Source organism: Bos taurus, chromosome 8, assembly GCF_002263795.3.
Source record: "Bos taurus isolate L1 Dominette 01449 registration number 42190680 breed Hereford chromosome 8, ARS-UCD2.0, whole genome shotgun sequence".
Lineage (NCBI taxonomy): Eukaryota > Metazoa > Chordata > Mammalia > Artiodactyla > Bovidae > Bos > Bos taurus.
This window is the reverse complement of record NC_037335.1, coordinates 105864297-105874973: the sequence shown is the minus strand read 5'-3', so window position 1 is coordinate 105874973 and position 10677 is coordinate 105864297. Positions and strand designations below refer to the sequence as shown.

Here is a 10677-nt window from a genome sequence, read left to right as displayed (position 1 = left end):
AAGTGTCGTGCTGCCATCAAACCCTTCACATGCACAGTTCACTTAATCTTCCCAATGACCCTGTGAGGTAAACAACTGATGCCCAGGTGATTACAGTAACACGGCCCCATACTCATAAGCATTAAGCCCAGATTGGAACCTGATTCTGAGAACCCTGCCTCTCTTAACCATGATTAATCTCTCTGCCCATTTCTTTATTTCTAAGTGAAAATGAGGTTTGCTGTGGGATTAACGGAGGTTATTAATATATGGTGGTTTGCATTTAATTAAGGGTATGCTCACAGCATGCTCAGCAAGTAATTGCAAGTTGATGATTTCTCACAAAGCATATACCAGGTTGGGCTTTAATTACCCACTTCCCTGCGATTGTCACCAGTCCGCTGTGATCTCCCTGAAGGACAATGCCTGTTTGTTGTCGTATCTGTTAGCACTGTGTCCAGAACGTAGAAGTTGCTGAGTGAGTCAGACTCAGAAATGTGACCTTAGGCAAATCACATCCCGTCTAACCTAGAGTTATTTTAGCTGCAAAATAACTGAGTGGGGTCAATCGGATAAGAATGGACTGTTTTATGAACAGCAGCAATATACCAGGCACTCCATAGACGTTCTCCTATGTCACAATTAATCTTCTAAACAATGATTCAAGTAGGCATCAGTTACTTTATCTTACAAAAGAAGCAACCGATGCTCAGCAAGATTAAATGACTTGTCTACAGTCACCTTCTGGAAAGGAGTACAAACCCAGGTCAGTTAGACCCATGCCGTGCTATAAACCTCTGTCCAAAGACTACCCAGACCAGCTATCTTTCTATTTTATTAAGTAAGTTTTGTTTTTAAGCCTCAAAAGAGAGGAGAAGTGATATTTAGAAATGTCAACTTTAAAAATATTCACAACCTAAAAATTGAGAGCTGTATTTTATTTGGTGGAGACTTTTAGGACTTCAGGCCCAGGAGACAGTATCTCAAGAGATCCTGAATGAACTTCCTCTAAGAGGGGAGAGGAAGAACCAGGTTATATAGAAGTTTTACAGCAAAGGGCAGGTAGTCTGAACATCAAAAGATTATTGGCAATGAAAGAAAACCAGATATCCCACGTTAAGGAATTTAGAGCTTTTCTATGCATGGTATGGAGAGGGAAATGGCAACCCACTACAGTATTCTTACCTGGAGAATGCCATGGACAGAAGATCCTGGTGGGCTTGCATGAGTCCATGGGGTCACAAAGAATCAGTCAGGACCAGGTGACTAAACCAAACCAAAACAAAGCAGCAGCCTGGGAAGATGCAAGAGTCTGAACTCACTGAAATCACCCTTTTCGTGTGCATCTCCGCTATCAAGCCAGTATCCTGCGTTTCACATCCTGAGCTCTCTTGGGGCTCACTGTAGGGAGTGACTGCAGCCTGATGGATCTTCAGTCAGTTCAGTCGCTCAGTTGTGTCCGACTCTTTGCAACCCCATGACTCGCAGCACGCCAGGCCTCCCTGTGGGCAGGTATTCTTCTCCTTCCTGAGTGCCCTTAGGGCTCACCAACTCCTATTGGAGGGCTGCAATCACCGATAACTGTGACATCCTTGTTTACTGATACGGCAGGCGATATTCCATTTCTCAAGTTTCCCTGGTGGGTCAGACCTTAAGAATCTGTTTGCAATGCAGGAGACCTGGTTTGATTCCTGGGTTGGGAAGATGCCCTGGAGGAGGACTTGGCTACCCACTCCAGTATTCTTGCCTGGAGAATCCCATGGACAGAGGAGCCTGGTGGGCTACAGTTCATGGGGTCTCAAAGTGTTGGACACAACTGAGCGACTAAGCACACATTCCATTTCTCAATTATTCAAGGAAAGCGGGGCAGTTGCTTGTCATGACCATGGAGCTTGGTCCTACTAAGGCAAAGACACTCAGGTGAGCTTTTCTGAGCAGCATTGCCAGTGAAAATGAGGGACTGCCCTCAGCCCTGGGTTTCTGTTGGAGACTTAGTGCAGCGGGTTTCACCAGAATGAGAAGGGGCCTCTCTAAGCCACTGTGTTGCAGGTAGGGAAGATGGGAGAGTTGAGACCTCACCTATACCTCCTCCTTAGACCAGGTGGGGAGTTAGCACCCTATTTGATGAAAATCACAGTTATAAGCCATAGTCTCAATTCAGGACTCATCCTGTTTTTATACTGACCTTTCCCCTATCATCCTGGGTGTTCTTTCGAAGGAGTGGTGCTAAAGCTAAAACTCCAATACTTTGGCCACCTCATGCGAAGAATTGACTCACTGGAAAAGACTCTGATGCTGGGAGGGATTGGGGGCAGGAGGAGAAGGGGACGACAGAGGATGAGATGGCTGGATGGCATCACCGACTCAATGGACATGAGTTTGGGTGAACTCTGGGAGTTGGTGATGGACAGGGAGGCCTGGCATGCTGCCATTCATGGGGTCGCAAAGAGTTGGACATGACTGAGCGGCTGAACTGAACTGAACTTCCCCTATCATAGAGAAGAGCCAATGGTACTCCTGACAGTCTGGGGGTGTAATCCAATTATGTGTTCGAAAAGCAAACAACAAAAACCTTTCTTTTCTCTTAAAAAAAAAAAACAAAATAAACAAAAAAGAAACTGTTTGCCTTAAAAAAATGTTTAAATTACTCACAAGTTAATTACCTTGCTTCCCACAAAAATCTCTAAGTAAAATAAACACTCTAGGGAAATGCATTTATTTTCATCTTCTGGCTTTGCATATCCTTGACACATTATTAGTTTTCCACATACAGAGACATTTTAAAAATACTGTATGTGGAGTACTTTATTCAGCATTTTACCATAACTTTTTTTTTTTCCATTTAACATTCATACCACTTGTATCAGTTTCCTTGGCCTGTTGTAATAGAGAGTCACAGACTGGGTGGGGTGAAACAGGGAAATGTATTCCCTCACTGTTCCGGAGGCTAGAAGTCTGAAATCAATGTGGCAGTGGGGCAAGACGTTCTCTGAACTCTCTAGGGAGAAGCCTCACATTTCTCTTCCAGCTTCTGGTGACCCCAGGTGTTCCTTAGTTCATGGTAACAAAACTCCAATCTCAGCCTCCAGCTGCATATGGTCATTTTTTTCCCCCTGTGTGTCTCTGTCTTTACATGGCATTCTCTTTGTGTGGATCTCTGTTGACTGAAAAAAAAAAAAAAAAAAAAAAGCACAGCCTAAAAGTTGAGAATTTTATTTTACTTGGCCGACAATCTGAGGACTGAAGCTCAGAAGACAGTGTCTCTGATAGCTCTGAGGGCTGCTCACAAGAAGTAAGGGAGGAACCAGGATAGATAGTAGCTTTGCAACAAAATCCAGATAGTTGGAACATCAAAAGATTATGGTTAAAGAAAACCTGAGTTTTGAGTTAGTGAATTTACTGCTCTTTTATGTATGAGAAGATATGAGAATCTGGGTTCATTGAAAGCATTCCTTCAATTTGCACCTGACCTGTCTAGGGCCAGTAGCCTGCTTTTCTCTATCCTGAATCCCCTCAGGGTCTTTAGTTGGAGGTGGTCAGCAACAACTGCTGACCTGATGGCTGCAATATCCTTTGTCTACTGATGCAGCAGGCAACATTTTTCATTCACATCTGTATCTTCTTATAGGGACACCTGTCCTATTAGATTATGATCTCCACGTTGCCCAATTAAAACTCCAGGGTGACTTCATCTTAACTAATTCCTCTGCAACAACCTTATTTTTAAATAGTCATATACTGACATTCTGCAGGTTAGGGACGGGGGAGCCTGGTGGGCTTCCATCTATGGGGTCGCACAGAGTCGGACACGACTGAAGCGACTTAGCAGCAGCAGCAGCAGGATTTCAGTATATCTTTTTTTTGGGGGGGGGGGACACAATTTAACTGATAACATCCCCTTATCAGCTAAGTACTGCTTTCTGCATTTATAAGACAATCTGCAGTTTAACCTCTCATTTATTCTCTTTAAAATAGTGATAACAGTGGCTAACTCATAGCATTGTTGGGAACAAAATAAGATAGGGATGTTAAGTACTTTAATATTAGGATACTGCCTAATGTGCAGTAGTGTTCATTGCGTTGCATTTATTATTATTAGGTTTGCTTATTAAGTCCATCATTGTGCAGTGCAGGGCTTCGGAGTCAGACAAACCTGGGTTGGAACCCCAGTTCCACCCACCTGAAAGGTCATTTTGGGGGAATAGATTAAATGATTTGAAGTGATATTTGGGAATTTGCTGCAACTGACAAACTGGGTAACCTTGGACAACTTACCTAGCCTTTCTGTACTTAATTTTCAACCTCTGCAAAATGGGAATAATAGTAGTAGGTGGCATTGGTGGTAAAGAACCTGCCTGCCAATGCAGGGGACATGAGATGTGGGTTCAGTCCCTGGGTTGGGAAGATCCCCTGGCAACCCACTCCAGTATTCTGGCCTGGAGAATCCCCATGGACAGAGGAGCCTGGCGGGCTACAGTCTATGGGGTCGCAGAGTTGGACATGACTGAGCGACTAAGCACACATACACCTCATGTTGTCAATGGTAGATGATTTAATAGATGTAAAGTGTTTAGAGCCCTACCCGAGTTAGTGCTCTGTGAACAATAACTGTTGTTGTCATTATTATTATTACTGTTACGACAAAGGGGCTTCCCTAGTGGCTGAGTCGATAAACAATCTGCCTCCGATTCAGGAAACCTGAGTTCGCTCCCTGGGTCAGGAAGATGCCCTGGAGAAGGGAACGGCAACCTACTCCAGTATTATTTATTGCCTGGAGAATTCCGTGGACAGAGGAGCCTGGTGGGCTACAGTCCATGGGGTCACAAGGAGTCGGACACGACTGAGCGGCCAACACACACATTATAGCAAAATGTTCTCTTTTGCTTCGCATGCTAGCAGCTGAATGCTGAGGCAAGAGATAAATGCCTTGTTTCTGCAAAATAAAGTAGAAAATCTAAGGAATTAAAACTCTAATGCATCCTAACCAATTTGTCTGAGTCTAGAAATTTATAACTGCTAGAATTTTCATGAAATAATGGAAAATTTTATCTACATATCTATATTACTTATACCTATCACCGGATAACAAACTACCCCCAAACTTCTGTGCTTTACAACAACACAGATTTCTCATCTCACAGGTTCTGTGAGTGAGGAATCTGAGCACAGCTGAACTGGATCTGCTTCACGGTCTGTCACGAGGCTTCAGTCAAGTTATTGACCAGGGCTGGGGTCTCAGCTGAAAGTTTTGGGAAGGATCAGTCTCTAAAATCACTTGGTTGTGGTTGGACCGAGGATTTCGTTTCCTTGCTGGCTTTTTGGCTGGAGGCTGCCCTCAGCTCCTTGCCCCAGCTGCTGCTGCTAAGTCGCTTCAGCCGTGTTTGACTCTGTGCGACCCCATAGATGGCAGCCCACCAGGCTCCTCTGTCCCTGGGATTCTCCAGGCAAGAATACTGGCGTGGGTTGCCATTTCCTTCTCCTCCTTGCCCCAGGAGCCTCTCCAAAACAGCTTGTTTCATTAAAACCAGCAAAAGAGAGGTCACAGTCTTTTGTAACCTGATCACAGAAGTGGCACTTCTCAATGTTGCTGTATTCTATTGGCTGAAAGCAAATTACTCAAGTGGAAGGTTATAACCAGCAGTGTGTATCAGGAGGTAAGATCATCACGGGTCGTCGTAGAGCCTCCTTCCCTCTGACTCACCTCTCCCCATCCATCTCTCCTTTCTTCTCTCCCTCTCTCAGTCTTATTCTACTTATGTCCATTTCTGTCCTTCCATCTGTCTGTCACGTGTCTACTCTCTGCTGAAACTGACTCTAATCTCTGTATGCCCTAGTCTATCCTTATGTGTTTCTCAACCTAGCCTACACTCGATACCTAGTAAATGCTCAGCAAATGTTTGAATTTGATTTAAATTTACAGCATAAAAGAATTTTTAAAGGGTCAACTTTATCCAACACCTTAATATAATCCTTATGTTGGTTATATTTATGTAAATGTAAATATTTACCAAGTTCCTTTTTAATCTGTTCTTACATACTTATGAGAAATTTAAAAAGCTTGTGAGACATAACAGTTCTTACATACTGTTCTTACATACAACATTATTATTTTTCTAATATGGAATAATGTTTGAAATCCTATAAACTGGCTCCATAATAACTTGTCAAATTGACAAGCCCATTTTTAAACATTTAACCATCACAAGTAAGACCGTGTAAATGTCCTTACACAGGGAGGTTTTGTGCTTTCCTTTGTTTTGATTTATTTCTTTGTACTGATATGGAAACAGCTGGTTTAGGACTTTAAATCTTTATTTTAGCATAATGCACACTTCCATGCATGGACCAGATCGAGTCTGTAGTGGTCTGAACTTGTGTGGATAAAGTGTTACTGAATCAAACCTGGGTCTGCTTGCCCATGGGCAATAAAGCCAATCTGCAGACACAGGTTGTGTGATGCAAAGTGCAGTGTTTATTGCAGGGCACAGGGCAAGGGGTCCAGGTATTTAGTGCTCAAAAGTCTGGAACACCCCAGTGGGTTTCAGGGAAAGGTTCTTAAAGACAAGGTGAAGGCGGGGTGGGGTTGTAGGGTATGTGATCAGCTTTGTAGGCATTCCTCTAATTGATAAGGTAATCCGGAGTCAATATCATTGGCTGTCTCGATTTAACCCATCTGGGGACCATGTGCTTGTGGGCAGTGTGAAGTTAACTTTTTCCATCTGGGAGCAGGTTTCAGTATCTGCAAAACAGCTCAAAGGATATGGCTCAGAATATTATCTATAGACCTTGAGGAACTACTTGACTTTGTTTAATGGCTAAATTATTTTTTTCTCTTACTAGACTGTTTTCCTTTCTTTCTGCTTTCCCTCACTTCCCTGATTAAATTTACTCTTTGGAAATTGGAAGTGGTCAAGCAGGAGATGGCAAGAGTGAACACTGACATTTTAGGAATCAGTAAACTAAAATGAACCAGAATCAGTTCAGTTCAGTCGCTCAGACGTGTCCGACTCTTTGTGACCCCATGAATTGCAGCACGCCAGGCCTCCCTGTCCATCACCAACTCCTGGAGTTCACTCAGACTCACATCCATCGAGTCAGTGATGCCATCCAGCCATATCATCCTCTGTTGTCCCCTTCTCCTCTTGCCCCCAATCCCTCCCAGCATCAGAATCTTTTCCAATGAGTCAACTCTTCACCTGAGGTGGCCAAAGTACTGGAGTTTCAGCTTTAGCATCATTCCTTCCAAAGAACAGCCAGGACTGATCTCCTTCAGAATGGACTGGTTGGATCTCCTTGCATCCAAGGGACTCTCAAGAAACTTCTCCAACACCACAGTTCAAAAGCAGCAATTCTTCAGCGCTCAGCCTTCTTCACAGTCCAACTCTCACATCCATACATGACCACAGGAAAAACCATAGCCTTGACTAGACGGACCTTTGTTGGCAAAGTAATGTTTCTGCTTTTGAATATGCTATCCAGGTTGGTCATAACTTTTCTTCCAAGGAGTAAGCATCTTTTAATTTCATGGCTGCAGTCACCATCTGCAGTGATTTTCAAGCCCCAAAAAATAAAGTCTGACACTGTTTTCACTAGGTGAATTTAATTCTGATGACTGTTATGGCTACTACTGTGGGCAAGTATCCCTTAGAAGAAATGGAGTAGCCATCATAGTCAACAAAATAGTCCGAAATGCAGTACTTGGTGCAATCTCAAAAACGACAGAATGATCTCTGTTCATTTTCAAGGCAAACCATTTGATTTCACAGTAATCCAAGTCTATGCCCCAATCACTAATGCCAAAGAAGCTGAAGTTGAACGGTTCTATGGTAACCTACAAGACCTTCTAGAAGTAACACCAAAGAAAGATGTTTTTTTCATCATAGGGGACTGGAATGCAAAAGTAGGAAGTCAAGAAATACCTGGAGTAACAGGCAAATTTGCCCTTGGAGTACATGATGAAGCAGGGCAAAGGCTAATAGAGTTTTGTCAAGAGAACGCACTGGTCATAGCAAACACCCTTTTCCAACGACACAAGAGAAAACTCTACACATGGACATCACCAGATGGTCAACACCGAAATCAGATTGATTATATTCTTTGCAGCCAAAGCTGGAGAAGCTCTATACAGTCAGCAAAAACAAGACAGGGAGCTGACTTTGGCTCAGATCATGAACTCCTTATTGCAAAATTTAGACCTAAATTGAAGAAAGTAGGGAAAACCGCCAGACCATTCAGGTATGACCTAAATCAAATCCCTTACGATTATACAGTGGAAGTGACAAACACTTAAAGGGATGAGATCTGGTAGACAGAGTGCCTGAAGAACTATGGACGGAGGTTCGTCACATTGTACAGAAGGCGATGATCAAAACCATCCCCAAGAAGAAGAAACACAAAAAGGCAAAATGCTTGTTTGGGGAGGACTTACAAACAGCTGTGAAAAGAGAAGCAAAAGGCAAAGGAGAAGAGGAAAGATATAAGCATCTGAATGCAGAGTTCCAAAGAATGGCAAGGAGAGATAAGGAAGCCTTCTTCAGTGATCAGTGCAAAGAAATAGAGGAAAACAATGGGAAAGACTAGCGATCTCTTCAAGAAAATCAGAGATACCAAGGGAACATTTCATGCAAAGATGAGCTCAATAAAGGACAGAAATGGTATGGACCTAACAGAAGCAGAAGATATTAAGACGGGGTGGCAAGAATACACAGAAGAACTGTACAAAAAACATCTTCATGACCTAGATAACCATGATGATGTGATCACTAGAGCCAGACATCCTGGAATGCAAAATCAAATGGGCCTTAGGAAGCATCACTATAAGCAAAGCTAGTGGAAGTGATGGAATTCTAGCTGAGCTACTTCAAGTCCTAAAAGATGATACTGTGAAAGTGCTGCGCTCAGTATGTCATCAAATTTGGAAAACTCAGCAGTGGCCACAGGACTGGTAAAGGTCAGTTTTCATTCCAATCCCAAAGAAAGGCAATGCCCAAGAATGCTCAAACTACCTCACAATTGCAGTCCTCTCACACGCTAGTAAAGTAATGCTCAAAATTCTCCAAGCAAGACTTCAACAGTACGTGAACCGAGAACCTCCAGATGTTCAAGCTGAATTTAGAAAAGGTATAGGAACCAGAGACCAAATTGCCAACATCTGTTGGATCATCAAAAAAAACAAGAGAGTTCCAGAAAAACATCTACTGTGCTTTACTGATTATGCCAAAGGCTTTGACTGTGTGCATCTCAATAAACTGTGGAAAACTCTGAAAGAGATGGGAATACCAGACTACCTTACCTGCCTCCTGAGAAATCTGTATTCAGGTCAAAAAGCAAGAGTCAGAACTGGACATGGAACAATGGACTGGTTCCGAATTGGGAAGGGAGTAGGTCAAGGCTGTATATTGTCACCCTGCTTATTCAACTTATATGCAGAGTACATCATGAGAAATGCTGGGCTTGATGAAGCACAAACTGTAATCAACATTGCTGGGAGAAATATCAATAACCTCAGATATGCAGATGACACCACCCTTATGGCAGAAAGTGAAGAACTAAAGAGCCTCTTGATGAAAGTGAAAGGAGAGTGAAAAAGCTGATTTAAAACTCAGCATTCAAAAAACGAAGATCATGGCATCTGGTCCCATCACTTCATGGCAAATAGATGGGGAAACAATGGAAACAGTGACAGACTTTGTTTTGTTGATCTCCAAAATCATTGCAGATGGTGACTGCAGCCATGAAATTAAAAGGCACTTGCTCCTTGGAAGAGGAGCTGTGACCAACCTAGACAACAGATTAAAAAGCAGACGTTATTTTGCCAACAAAGGTCCATCTAGTCAAAGCTATGGTTTTTCCAGTAGTCATGTATGGACTTGAGGACTGGACCATAAAGAATGAACGCCAAAGAATTTATGCTTTTGACCAGTGGTGTTGGAGAAGACTCTTGAGAGTCCCTTGGACTGCAAGGAGATCCAACCATTCAGTCCTGAATATTCATTGGAAGGACTGATGCTGAAACTCCAATACTTTGGCCTTCTGATGCAAAGAACTGACTCATTGGAATAGACCTGGATGCTGGGCAAGATTGAAGGCAGGAGGAGAAGGGGACGCCAGACTATGAGATGGTTGAATGGCATCACAGACTCAATGGACATAAGTTTGAGCAGGCTCCAGGAGTTGGTGATGGACAGGGAGGCCTGGCATTACTACAGTCCATGGGGTCACAAAGAGTCGGACAGGACTGAGCAACTGAACTGAAGCCCCTCTGTCCATGGGATTTCCCAGGCAAGAATAATGGAGTGGGTTGTCATTTCCTTCTCTAAGGGATATTCCCATCCCAGAGATCGAACCCATGTCTCTTGCTTCTCCTGCATTGGCAGGTGGATTCTTTACCACTGAACCATCAGGGAAGCCTTTTTCTAAAAAATATGTGCTCAGTTTGTCCAGCTCTTTTTGATTCCATGGACTATAACCTGCCATGTGCTTCTGTCCATGGAATTTTCCAGGCAAGAATGCTAGAGCGGGTTGCCATTTCCTACTCCAGGGGATCTGCCAACCCAGAGCTCAAACCCACATCTCTTGCACTGACAGGTAGATTCTTTACCATGAGTGCCACCTAGAAAGACCCTTTCTAAGAGTAAGAAAATATTATTATTTTTAAAAATTAAATTAGTTGATTTACAGTATTGCATTAGCTTCTGC

General features: G+C 43.1%; 1 protein-coding gene across 5 annotated transcripts in view; it reads left to right on the top strand.

The window, feature by feature from the left end:
- Window positions 1-10677, top strand: part of ASTN2 (astrotactin 2) — a 1047916-nt gene that overhangs the window by 815605 nt on the left and 221634 nt on the right. The gene's annotated exons all lie outside the window — the stretch shown is intronic.